Here is a 13,138-nt window from a genome sequence, read left to right on the forward strand (position 1 = left end):
AAAAATTCCACTGGATTTCAGTCCTGCCACAAAAGGACCAGCTGACATCATGTCAGTGATTCTCTCATTAACACAGGTGTGTTAGGTGTGGACAAGGCTGGAGATCACTCTGTCATGCTGATTGAGGTCGAATAACAAACTGGAAGCTTCAAAAGGAGGGTGGTGCTTGGAATCATTGTTCTTCCTCTGTCAACCATGGTTACCTGCAAGGAAACTTGTGCCGTAATCATTGCTTTGCACAAAAAGGGCTTCACAGGCAAGGATATATCTACCAGTAAGATTGCACCTAAATCAACCATTTATCGGATCATCAAGAACTTCAAGGAGAGCAGTTCAATTGTTGTGAAGAAGGCTTCAGGGAGCCCAAGACAGTCCAGCAAGCGCCAGTACCTTCTCCTAAAGTTGATTCAGCTGTGGGATCGGGGCACCACCAGTACAAAGCTTGCTAAGGAATGGCAGCAGGCGGGTGTGAGTGCATCTGCACGCACAGTGAGGCGAAGACTTTGGGAGGATGGCCTGGTGACAAGAAGAGCATCAAAGAAGCCAATTCTCTCCAGGAAAAACATCAGAGACAGACTGATATTCTGCAAAAGTTACAGGGAATGGACTGCTGAGGACTGGGGTGAAGTAATTTTCTCTGATGATTTTCTCTGATGAATCCCCTTTACGATTGTTTGGGGCACCCAGAAAAAAGCTTGTCCAGAGAAGACAAGGTGAGCGCTACCATTATTCCTGTGTCATGCCAAGAGTAAAGCATCCTGAGACCATTCATGTGTGGGGTTGCTTCTCAGGCAAGGGAGTGGGCTCACTCACAATTTTACCTAAGAACACAGCCATGAATAAAGAATGGTACCAACACATTCTCCGAGAGGAACTTCGCCCAACCATCCAGGTGACGTTTGGTGACGAACAATGCCTTTTTCAGCATGATGGAGCACCTAGCCATGATGCAAAAGTTAGAACTAAGTGGCTTGTGTGTAGATTGATGAGAAAAAAAATCTATAATTTCATAAATTTTAGAATTAGGCAAAATGTGACAAAATATGGAAAAAGTGAAGGGGCTGAATAGTTTAAAAAAATATATTGAACCTTTATTTAAGTAGGCAAGCCAGTTAAGAACAAATTATTATTTACAAAGACACTGGGCCAATTGTGCGCCACCCTATGGGACTCTCAATCACGACCGGTTGTGATACAGCCTGGAATCTAACCAGGGTCTGTAGTGAGATGCAGTGCCTTATAATACTTTCCAAATACACTGTAGTTACTGTATGTGCATCTTTCTCCACCTCATCTCGGAAACTTGTGCGCCACCGTATGGGACTCTCAATAACAACCGGTTGTGATACAGCCTGGAATCTAACCAGGGTCTGTAGTGAGATGCAGTACCTTATAATACTTTCCAAATACACTGTAGGTACTGTATGTGCATCTTTCCCCACCTCATCTCGGAAACTCAGTTGAGCAGGTTTGACTGAAAAGGACTCTGTCTGAAGTATATTTTTGTTTTGCTTAAAGAGAACCACATTCCTAACACCTTTTGTACTTGTATTATTTTTATGACAGGATAGGAGCAGAAGCAAGGAAACAGAATAGAGGGAGAATAAATGTGTATGCAGGGGTTCCCACCCCCAGACTCCGGGCCCTGCCTGCTTCAGTAATTCATATTAAAGTGAATAATACTTGTCTGTATTGATAAATATAACACATGGTACATTGGCAAAATGACAGGAGGAACAAGACACTTTTCCCCAAATATTTTGTTTATTTACTATAAAATAAGTTCAAATTCATGATATAAAATGCTTCGAATAGGGTAAAGATTTGAATAATTAAAATATCTTGATATATTTTAACATACAGGATATAGTTTCATTTTTTTTCATAACCCATAGATTTCATGAGATTTTGCACGAAAAATGTGCTAATATAAGTTAGCCCTTAGCCCTGGAATTTTTGAAAAAGAGAAACCAAAAAACACAATAGTCAATAAAAAATAATATACTGTATATTTAAATATATATTTAGAAAGTGAACTTTGGTAGAAGAGACTCTATAGGACACATGAGGTAGTGGAGACTGGAATAAAAGAGCAATAGACATTCTTTACAAATAAAAAAGTACCACCAAGTGGCACAGGAAACAGCATACAATTTCACACACACATTTCAAGCCAACTCAGATCCAAAAAAGGACATAAGATTACATCACATCAACATAAAATAAGAAAATATAATGCATAAAGACTAGAAAGCTGGCTGAGACACAGGTGGATAAGAGGAGGATTCAGAAGGCATTGAGAGATTATAATTCTTACCAGACATGACAAATTGAAGTAATACTGACTAGCTTTTATGAATTTGACCGAAACAGATTTTTCTTCTAGTATATAAAAAAACAAGAGTGCATAACTTTAAAGCTTTTAAAAATACATTGAAAAGTAAGATAAGAAAAATAACCAGAAGCAGGAACAAAAACTAATATTTATGGAAAATAGTGTGGTATAAAAATACAGTCAAGTACAATAATTTTAACTACCAAACTTCACATTTATTTACATTTAAGTCTTCAAGCTTGATCAGCTTATACTCCACATAAAGAAATATGATTAGTATTAAATATATACAATTGTATGCAACAAAAAAAACAGTATTTTTGAAAATGTCTCAAACCATTGCCATTACGGGATTCGAACTCTTGAACCCTTTAAACTAGAGATTCAAATATAAAAATAGCAATTAAATGCATATTTCCAATTCAATAATTTTTTTAAATTAAATGAATTAATTATCATAATTTTACTTTCTTAACTGATTACAACGAGAACAAAAACACTTGAAGAGTTATAGTTCATACAAGTAACACAATTTTGGATCATGCTTGAGAAAGAACTAATTAAAAAGAGAGAGAAAAACATTTACAAGCAAAAAGGTCTAGCTTGAGTTCCGAAATATCACTTGACTCAAAAAAACTACATTGAACAGCATTTATATTTATCAAATAGAAAGACCCCCATGGAAAAATGAAATTTGATAAAAACCTCAGATATATACGGATTTTATAACATATTAAAAAAGCAAATAGTTCTCAGATCAAAAATAACTGAATTGTTGTGTGACCTTCTACAACGGAATAGCACCAAAAGAATGGTAGATCAATATTGGAAATAGAGGTTTTGAAGGTTCATTAAATTATAAACAAATACACAAATATGCGTGACACACACAGCTCAATCGTAACAGCGAAAGTTAAGAGGCCGACGGGGGATTTCTTTTAACGCCGTGGCCCGACATTAAAATGTTGTTGGGAAACCTTACCTCCATACTCAACAGATGTCTCAATTTGTAAGGATAGTTTTGAAGAGAGAATAACATCCAAAAAGCTAAGAAACATATCAGTTTATATATATATAATAAATATACACTGAGCATACCAAACATTAGGAACACCTTATTTAACCTGTCTCCTACCCTTCACCTACACTGATTGAAGTGGATTAAACAAGTGACATCAATAATGAATCATAGCTTTCACCTGGGTTCACCTGGTAAATTTGTAATGGAAAAAGCAGGTGTTCTTAATGTTTTGTTCACTCAATATAACACTTCTTGTTACATACACAGTACCAGACCAAAGTTTGGAAACACCTACTCATTCAAGAGCTTTTCTTTATTTTTTACTATTTTCTACATTGTAGAATAATAGTAAAGACACCAAAACTATGAAATAACACATATGGAATCATGTAGTAACCTAAAAATTGTTAAACAAATCAAAATATATTTTATATTTCAGATTCTTCAAAGTAGCTAACCTTTGCCTTGATGACAGCTTTGCACACTCTTGGCATTCTCTCAACCAGCTTCACATGGAATGCTTTTCCAACAGTCTTGAAGGAGTTCCCACATATGCTGAGCCCTTGTTGGCTGCTTTTCCTTCACTCCAGGGTTCAACTCTTCCCAAACCATGTCAATTGGGTTGCAGCACTCCCTCACTCTCCTTCTTGGTCAAAAGCCCTTGCACAGCCTGGAGGTGTGTTGGGTCATTGTTCTGTTGTAAAACAAATTATAGTCCCACTAAGCGCAAACCAGATGGGATGGTGTATCGCTGCAGAATGCTGTTGTAGCCATGCTGGTTAAGTGACCATGAAGGCCTGATTCACACAGTCTCCTCTGAACACTTGATGTTGAGCTGAGATGAGTCTTATTTGGGCAAAAAGGCTAATAACTCTAATGAACTTATCAGCAGAGGTAACTCTGGGTCTTCCTTTCCTGTGGCGGTCCTCATGAGAGCCAGTTTCATCATAGTGCTTGATGTTTTTTGCGACTGCACTTGACGAAACTTTCAAAGTTCTTGACATTTTCCGGCTTGACCGACCTTCATGTTTTAAAGTAATGATGGACTATTGTTTCTAATTGCTTATTTGAGCTATTCTTGGCATAATATGGATTTAGTCTTTTACCAAATAGGGCTATCTTCTGTATATCACCCCTACCTTGCCACAACACAACTGATTGGCTCAAACGTATTAAGAAGGAAAGAAATTCCACAAAGTAACTTTTAACAAGGCACACCTGTTAATTGAAATGCATTCCAGGTGACCATCTCATGAAGCTGGTTGAGAGAATGCCAAGAGTGTGCAAAGCTGTCATCAAGTCAAAGGGTGACTATTTGAAGAAAATATATTTGGATTCATTTAACACTTTTTTGTTTCCTACATGATTCCATACGTGTCATTTCATAGTGTTGATGTCTTCACTATTATTCTACAATGTAGAAAATACTAAAAATAAAGACAAACCCTTGAATGAGTAGGTGTTCTAAAACTTTTTATGTCTTAAAAAAAATCTTAAACAAAAAAACAGTTCAGACAAATACCGGCATCATAAGCGTTCACATTCAGTGTTAAGCCCAACTAGCAAAGTTTCTGTTAGATATGTCAGTAGTCCCTGAAACACTTAAGTGATCTTCATGATTATTCGACTAAGCTTGATGGCCCAACAGTAAAATGCACATTTTAACGGCATCTTTGTAGAAACGCAGTTATGCACAAAATCAACCGATTAAACCGCTTCATTATGATTTTCTTCTGAGACTTATAACACAAGTGATAAAAACCATCTTTACTTCATCGTCTTCCATTTGTGGTTCTAAGGACTTATTTTTGTCTCACGGGTTAAAATGGGAATAACTTCTTGAAACCTTTGCGGCACTGCAAAATGGCTACGGAAGTGCTTAAGGAACCATTTCATTACCAGAACAAAGCCTTGAAGAGCAATACAGACTACAGTATACCAACATGGCCCTGTGACTAAGAATGCACCATTTTTGTAGTAGAGATTTTGCGACTTGCTTTTTGCATTTTGTGATAAGATACAGCAGTTTGAGTCCATAGTAGAAGGGAGGGAGAGAGGAGGGCCCAGATACTACTGTCCATCCCAGGCCCTCCACTCTTGACTGGGGAGGGTCTGGGGTGCAAGGAAGGTGGTAATGGTAGCGGTTAGGGAGGTTGGTCTGATTGGAAGCGTTTAGAGGAGGAGAGAAAGCAGGCTTGGCTAGGCCTTCAGTAGTATTTCCATACGGACGCTTTGGGATAGGGAGGGTAGTGAACTGGGGGAGAATGTTGGGGACTACCAGTTGAGACGGAAGATGGGGTGCTTGAGGAGTTCCCTGGAGGGGGGACGGTCCGTGGGCTGCAGCTCCAGGCAGCGCAGGGTGACGTCCCTCAGGCCCGCAGTCAGCTGGGGAGGAATGGAGGGTGCACAGGTGGCACTCGCAATCTGGGGGAGAGGGAGAGAGGAGTTGAGGGTGAAGTTATGATAATGTAGAAACCCAATCAACCACAAGGACTTTGGATGAAAGAGGAAGGCCAATAGGGTGCTTTTTCAGCTGTATATACAGTGGGGTCCCGAAATTATTGACACCCTTGATAAAGATGAGCAAAAATAACTGTATAAAATAAACAATTGAAATACTGAGCTATAGGGGGATCCCGTGACCCTTGAACGAGATGGCCGCATGAACTAAGAGCTCCGCACAATTAGTTTCCAATTCTTAATCTTACCCCCACTTCAAGTTAAAAACTCCATTAGCTTTAGTAAAAAAATCATGGAGGCTACAAAAGGCGACATTACAGGTGACATTTTTACCCAGACTCGACCAATAGCCGTGGAAAAAGCCTCCAAGAAACAGCTAGCTAGGAGCAAGAGGACCCGTCCCCTCCCAACGTACAGAACTCAACATCAAATTAGATCAAAATTATCTCAGCTCAGAGTGATAGGCAGACTGGCAGATGCCATGGAAGCAATAGCATCTGCTAAATAGAACATAGAGCATCTGGAGGAGAAAACAGAGGATCTGGAAAATAGGGGGCGAAGGAATAATTGTGGCCAAAAAAGAAGAGCTAAACATTCCACTGATCCGCTACCTGCAAGACAAACTTCCTGAGTGGCTCCACCTGTCCACCGACAGGCCCATAGAACTGGAGAGAGCTCACGGAGCACTAAGGCCCCCACCAGCAGCCAGACAACCACCGTGCCCAATCAACATATGTTTCCTGAGATTCACCAACAAGGAACGAGTCCTACAGGCGACAAAAATCAACACCATTACAGCGGGTAATGTCAAACTCACCTTACACCAAGATCTGTCCGCTGGTATATGGCGAAAGCACAGAGAGTTTGACGAGGTGAAGAAATACTCCATTGACTGAGGCATCTTTAGGGGATTCAAATACCAAAACAAGCTCAGGAATCTTCACCAAGGAGCCCTGCTACACTTCAAAACTCCCGAAGAGGGCAAAATATTTTTTTGAAGGACAATGCTGGCCACTGAGAAATGGATCAATGATTAAAAGTGATTACTGTTATTACTAAAGGAGGTAAGACGACATATAGCTGACATCCAATGACCCACCCGCCCCGCTAAATGTCATCATAGCCGTCTAATTTGAATTAATTTTGTTTTAGCTGAGAGAGGGATAGGCCCTATAGCCTAACCTAGGCCTACTAAACTTTTATCTTTATTTTCCCCCCTTTTCATTATTATTGGTAGTTATCATTTTCACATAGGCCTCCACCATTTATAGCCTGGCGATTACGACACATTTACAGACCTAACAGGAGCCTCAATGTGTCAATTTTATGCCCATGGCCTTATCCTGTTGATATTTTGTTTTAATAAAACACAGAATTGAGACTGAGCGTGGGGTTAATAGATCCAAAGGGATATGTCGAGTTGTTTGGGAACTCGGCTGGGGTGTTCAGAGATTGTTATTTTATGTACACCATTTACTTATCTTTTATATGATCACAGCTGTAACAATTATTAGAAAATGGAAGAAGTTCAAGATGATGGTCAATCACCCTCGGTCTGGGGCTCCATGCAAGATCTCACCTCGTGGGGCATCAATGATCATGAGGAAGGTGAGGGATCAGCCCAGAACTACACAGCAGAACCTGGTCAATGACTTGAAGAGAGCTGGGACCACAGTCTCAAAGAAAACCATTAGTAACACACAACGCCGTCATGGATTAAAATCCTGCAGCGCACGCAAGGTCCCCCTGCTCAAGCCAGAGCATGTCCAGGCCAGTCTGAAGTTTGCCAGTTTGCCAATGACCATCTGTATGATCCAGAGGAGGAATGGGAGAAGGTCATGTGGTCTGATGAGACAAAAATAGAGCTTTTTGGTCTAAACTCCACTCGCCATGTTTGGAGGAAGAAGGATGAGTACAACCCCAAGAACACCATCCCAACCGTGAAGCATGGAGGTGGAAACATTATTCTTTGGGGATGCTTTTCTGCAAAGGGGACAGGACGACTGCACCGTATTGAGGGGAGGATGGATGGGGCCATGTATCGTGAGATCTTGGCCAACAACCTCGTTCCCTCAGTAAGAGCATTGAAGATGGGTCGTGCTGGGTCTTACAGCATGACAACGACCCGAAACACACAGTCAGGGCAACTAAGGATTGGCTCCGTAAGAAGCATCTCAAGGTCCTGGAGTGGCCTAGCCAGTCTCCAGACCTGAACCCAATAGAAAATCTTTGGAGGGAACTGAAAGTCCGTATTGCCCAGCGACAGCCCCGAAACCTGAAGGATCTGGAGAAGGTCTGCAGTGTGTGCAAACCTGGTCAAGAACTACAGGAAACGTATGATCTCTGTAATTGCAAACAAAGGTTTCTGTACCAAATATTAAGGTCTGCTTTTCTGATGTATCAAATACTTATGTCATGCAATAAAATGCTAATTAATTACTTAACAATCATACAATGTGATTTTCTGGATTTTTGTTTTAGATTCCGTCTCTCACAGTTGAAGTGTACCTTTGATAAAAATGACAGACCTCTACATGCTTTGTAAGTAGGAAAACCTGCAAAATCGGCAGTGTATCAAAGACTTGTTCTCCCCACTGTATATCGTCCTTTACCGTCATAACTTGAAAGCCCGCGTTGGAAGAAGCCACTGCTCCAAAACCGCCATAAAACGCCAGACTACGGTTTGCAATACTTTTTGGAGAAATGCTCTGGTCTGATGGAACTAGATAGAAAAATAGAACTGTTTGGCCAAAATGACCATCATTATGTTTGGAGGAAAAAGGGGGAGACTTGCAAGCCGAAGAACGCCATCTCAACTGTGAAGCACAGGGGTGGGAGCATCATGTTGTGGGGGTGCTTTGCTGAAGGAGGGACTGCTGCACTTCACAAAATAGATGGCATCATGAAGGAGGGAAAATATGTGGATATATTGAAGCAGCATCTCAAGACATCAGTCAGGAAGTTAAAGCTTGGTCGCAAACGGATCTTCCCAAAAGGGCAATTACCCCAAGCATACTTCCAAATGGACAATGATCCCAAGCATACTTCCAAATGGACAATGATCCCAAGCATACTTCCAAATGGACAATGATCCCAAGCATACTTCCAAATGGACAATGATCCCAAGCATACTTCCAAATGGACAATGATCCCAAGCATACTTCCAAATGGACAATGATCCCAAGCATACTTCCAAATGGACAATGATCCCAAGCATACTTCCAAATGGACAATGATCCCAAGCATACTTCCAAATGGACAATGATCCCAAGCATACTTCCAAATGGACAATGATCCCAAGCATACTTCCAAATGGACAATGATCCCAAGCATACTTCCAAATGGACAATGATCCCAAGCATACTTCCAAATGGACAATGATCCCAAGCATACTTCCAAATGGACAATGATCCCAAGCATACTTCCAAATGGACAATGATCCCAAGCATACTTCCAAATGGACAATGATCCCAAGCATACTTCCAAAGTTGTGGCAAAAAGGCCTTAGAACAACAAAGTAAAGGTATTGGAGTGGCCATCACAAAGCCCTGACCTCAATCCTGTAGAAATGTGCAGGCAGAACTGAAAAAGCTTGTTTGACCAAGGAGGCCTACAAACCTGACTCAGTTACACCAGCTCTGTCAAGAGGAATGGGCCAAAATTCACCCAACTTATTGTGGGAAGCCTGTGGAAGGCTACCCAAAATGTTCGACCTAAGTTAAACAATTTGAAGGCAATGCTACCAAATACTAATTGAGTGTAAGTAAACTTCTGACCCACTGGGAATGTGATGAAATAAAATTAAACCTGAAATAAATCATTCTCTCTACTATTACATTCTCTCGACATTTCACATTCTTAAAATAAAGTGGTGATCCTAACTGACCTAAAACAGGGAATTCTTACTAGGATTAAATATCAGGGATTGTGAAAAACTGAGTTTAACCTCTTAAGCCTAGCCCTGTTTACTGCCCCTTCTGGAGGAATTGGGTACCCATATAAAACAGGATACATTTTTGTCAAAAGTTGCTAATATATGCATATAAAAATATTATCGAATAGAAAACACTCTAAAGCTTCTAAAACCGTTTAAATTTTGTCTCTATGTAAAGCAGAAGTCTCAGGGCATGCATTCTCCCAAAATCTCTCTTGTCATGGAAAAAGTTGGCCCAACTTTGACGTCATCTTAAACGCCTTCCCAAACAACTACCGCTCTGGGAACAGTTCCTACGTGTTCAGCGCGAAGCCTGCTTTCAATGGGGCTTCTCATTGTGACAATCGCGCGTTCACGAGACGTTGAGCGTGCCGAAAGGTCTCGGTCACGCGAAAAAAAAGTGTACGCTTATGGGTGCTCTGCTCCCGCTCTCTCTTTTCTTCAGGATCAATTACAAGACGTGTGTGTTTCGCTTCGTCCTCACAATTGCTGTACACCTTTATAACATGTTAAAGCTTAATTATGAACATAGTTTGACAAGTTTACTCGACATATAATATATAATTTCGACGTTTTGGTGCGCATCCACTTGAATTTTGCCTACATTTAGACCGAAAAGTGGCTATTTTGAGAACCGAAAGACGCAGACTTGAAAACTAAACGCTGTTTTGGTAAGTATAATCCCTTCCAGGTCTTTTGATGGAAGAACAGCAAAGGTAAGGGAATATTTATGTGTTAATTTTGGGTTTCTGTCGACTCCAAGATAGAGGAGGCATAATGATACATTTGGAGCGCCGACTCCTAGTATAGCCTAGTAAACGCAAACTGTAACGTTAAAAATAAATGTAACACAGCGATTGCATTTAGAAGAAGTGTATCTTCCTATACATATGTAAAACATGCATATTTAGTCAAAGTTTATGATGTGTATTCCTTGTTAGCTGACGTTATCTGCCGGAGCTATTTAATTTCTCCTGACATTTTAGTAGCATTTTTTGAACGATGCGTCATTGTAAACAGAGATTTATGGATATATATTGCAGATTATTGAAAAAAATGAATGTACTGTGTAACATGTTATATTACTGTCATCTGATGAAGATTTCAAAAGGTTAGTGAAATGATTTTTTTTTTATCCTGCGTTTGTTTTGATTGCATATTTTTTCCTACTTGGCTATGCTAATGAGCTATGTCTGCGGTGGTGGTTTGACATAAATATGTGCTATGTTTTCGCCGTAAAACATTTTAGAAATCTGACTTGTTGCCTGGATTCACAACGAGTGTAGCTTTAATTCAATACCCTGCATGTGTATTTTAATGAACGTTTGAGTTTGAACTAATACTATTAGCATTTAGCGTAGCGTATTTGCATTTCCAGAGCCCTAGATGGGATGCCTGCGTGCCAGGTAGGACCAAGAGGTTAAATGTATTTGGCTAAGGTGTATGTAAACTTCCGACTTCAACTGAACATGATGAGATTATTATGGACAGCCATGCATCAATCATCATGTCACCAGAATAAGATATTTATTGGAAAGGAGTGTGGAGCTCATTACCCTGTGAAGTTCATTTATTTAATCTGCAAACTAATAAACTGCATGCTTTCCAAAGTCATAGTTGGAGGACCAGACAATATCACTCTGTGGCTCGAATTTACTTACAATATGATGGTTGTTATATTAATATTTGCATATAAAGCTTTTTTATTTCTCGCATAGAAATTATCCCACCTTTTCTTGGGTATTTTTTGGGGTCAATATGTGGAAAGTTTACTGTCAAAATTGCTGATCCCATCAAGCTTGTCATGACATTTTATATCCGAAATGTACTTTACTCGCATAAAAAGGTTGGATAGAAACCTGGTTATTGAAAACCTGTGATTTGAATTGAAGAAAGGGCGATACCTAGTCAGTGGTACAACTGAATGGATTCAACTGAAATGTGTCTTCCACATTTAACCCAACCCCTCTCAATCAGAGAGGTGCGGGGGGCTGCCATAATCAACATCCACGTCCTCGGCAGCAGGGAACAGTGGGTTCACTGCCTTGCTCAGTGGCAGAACGACAGATTTGTACCTTGTCACCTCAGGGATTCAATCCAGCAACCTTTCAGGTACTGGCCCAACGCTCTAACCACTAGGCTACCTGCCGGGCAGTCCATCAGCGCAGGCGAAGGATATCAAGGATCTGGAAAGACTGCATAGAGGAATGATCTAAAATCACTCACAATATGTTCTCAAATCTCATAAAATTCTGCCTGAAAGTGGAATTATGTGGAATTATGTTTTTCAATATGACCTTAACAATTATCTGTAAGGTCTCAGTAAAGCAGTACATTTTAAAACACAGATTCAACCACAAAAACCAGGGAGGTATTCCAATTCCTTGCAAATAAGGGCACCTATTGGTAGATGGGCAAAAAATTTAAAAAGCAGACATTGAATATCTCGTTGAGCATGGTGAAGTTATTAATTACACTTTGGATGTTGTATCAATACACCCAGTCACAACAAAGATACGGGCGTCCTTCCTAACTGCCGGAAAGAGGCCAATGGTGACTTTAAAACAGTTACAGTGTAATGGCTGTGACAGTAGAAAACTGAGGATGGATCAACAACATTTCAGTTATTCCACAATACTAACCTAATTGACAAAGTGAAATTGAAGGAAGCCTGTACAGAATAAAAATATTCCAAAGCATGCATTCTGTTTGCAACAAGGCTCTAAAGTAATACTGCATAACATGTGGCAAAGGAATTCAATTTTTGTCCTGAATACAAAGTGTTATGTTTGGGGCAAATCCAATACAACACATTACTGAGTACCACACCCCATATTTTCAAGTACAGTTATGGGTATGCTTGTAAGTCTTAAGGACTGGGGAGTTTCTCAGGATAAAAAAATAAATGGAATGGAGCTAAGCACAGGCAAAATCCTGGAGGAAAACATGGTTCAGTCTGCTTTCCATCAGACTCTGGGAGATTAATGAACTTTTCAGCAAGAGAAAAAACCTAAAACACAAGGCCAAATCTACACTGGAGTTGCTTACCAAGAAGACAGTGAATGTTCCTGAGTGGCAAAGTTGTTGTCTAGCAACAACCAATTTGACAGAGAATGAATACTTTTTTTTTAGAATAGTGGGCAAATGTTGCACAATCCAGTTGTGGAAAGGTCTTAGAGACTTATCAAGAAATATTCACAACTGTAATCGCTGCCGAAAGTGTTTCTATGAAGTATTGACTTAGGTGTCTGAATATAGAATATAATATATAGATATTTCTGTATTTAATTTTCAATAAATTAGCAAACATTTTTAAAAACATGTTTTCACTTTGTCATTATGGGGTATTGGTGAGAGGAAAAACAAATATTTAATCCATTTTGAATTC

At 39.8% G+C, this 13,138-nt stretch overlaps 1 pseudogene; it reads right to left on the reverse strand.

Annotated features, from left to right (window-relative positions):
* Positions 1 to 4,751: 4,751 nt before the first annotated feature.
* Positions 4,752 to 13,138, reverse strand: part of LOC124016969 — a 100,177-nt pseudogene continuing 91,790 nt past the window's right edge.

This window comes from Oncorhynchus gorbuscha, unplaced genomic scaffold, assembly GCF_021184085.1.
Source record: "Oncorhynchus gorbuscha isolate QuinsamMale2020 ecotype Even-year unplaced genomic scaffold, OgorEven_v1.0 Un_scaffold_1317, whole genome shotgun sequence".
NCBI classification, from domain to species: Eukaryota; Metazoa; Chordata; class Actinopteri; order Salmoniformes; family Salmonidae; genus Oncorhynchus; species Oncorhynchus gorbuscha.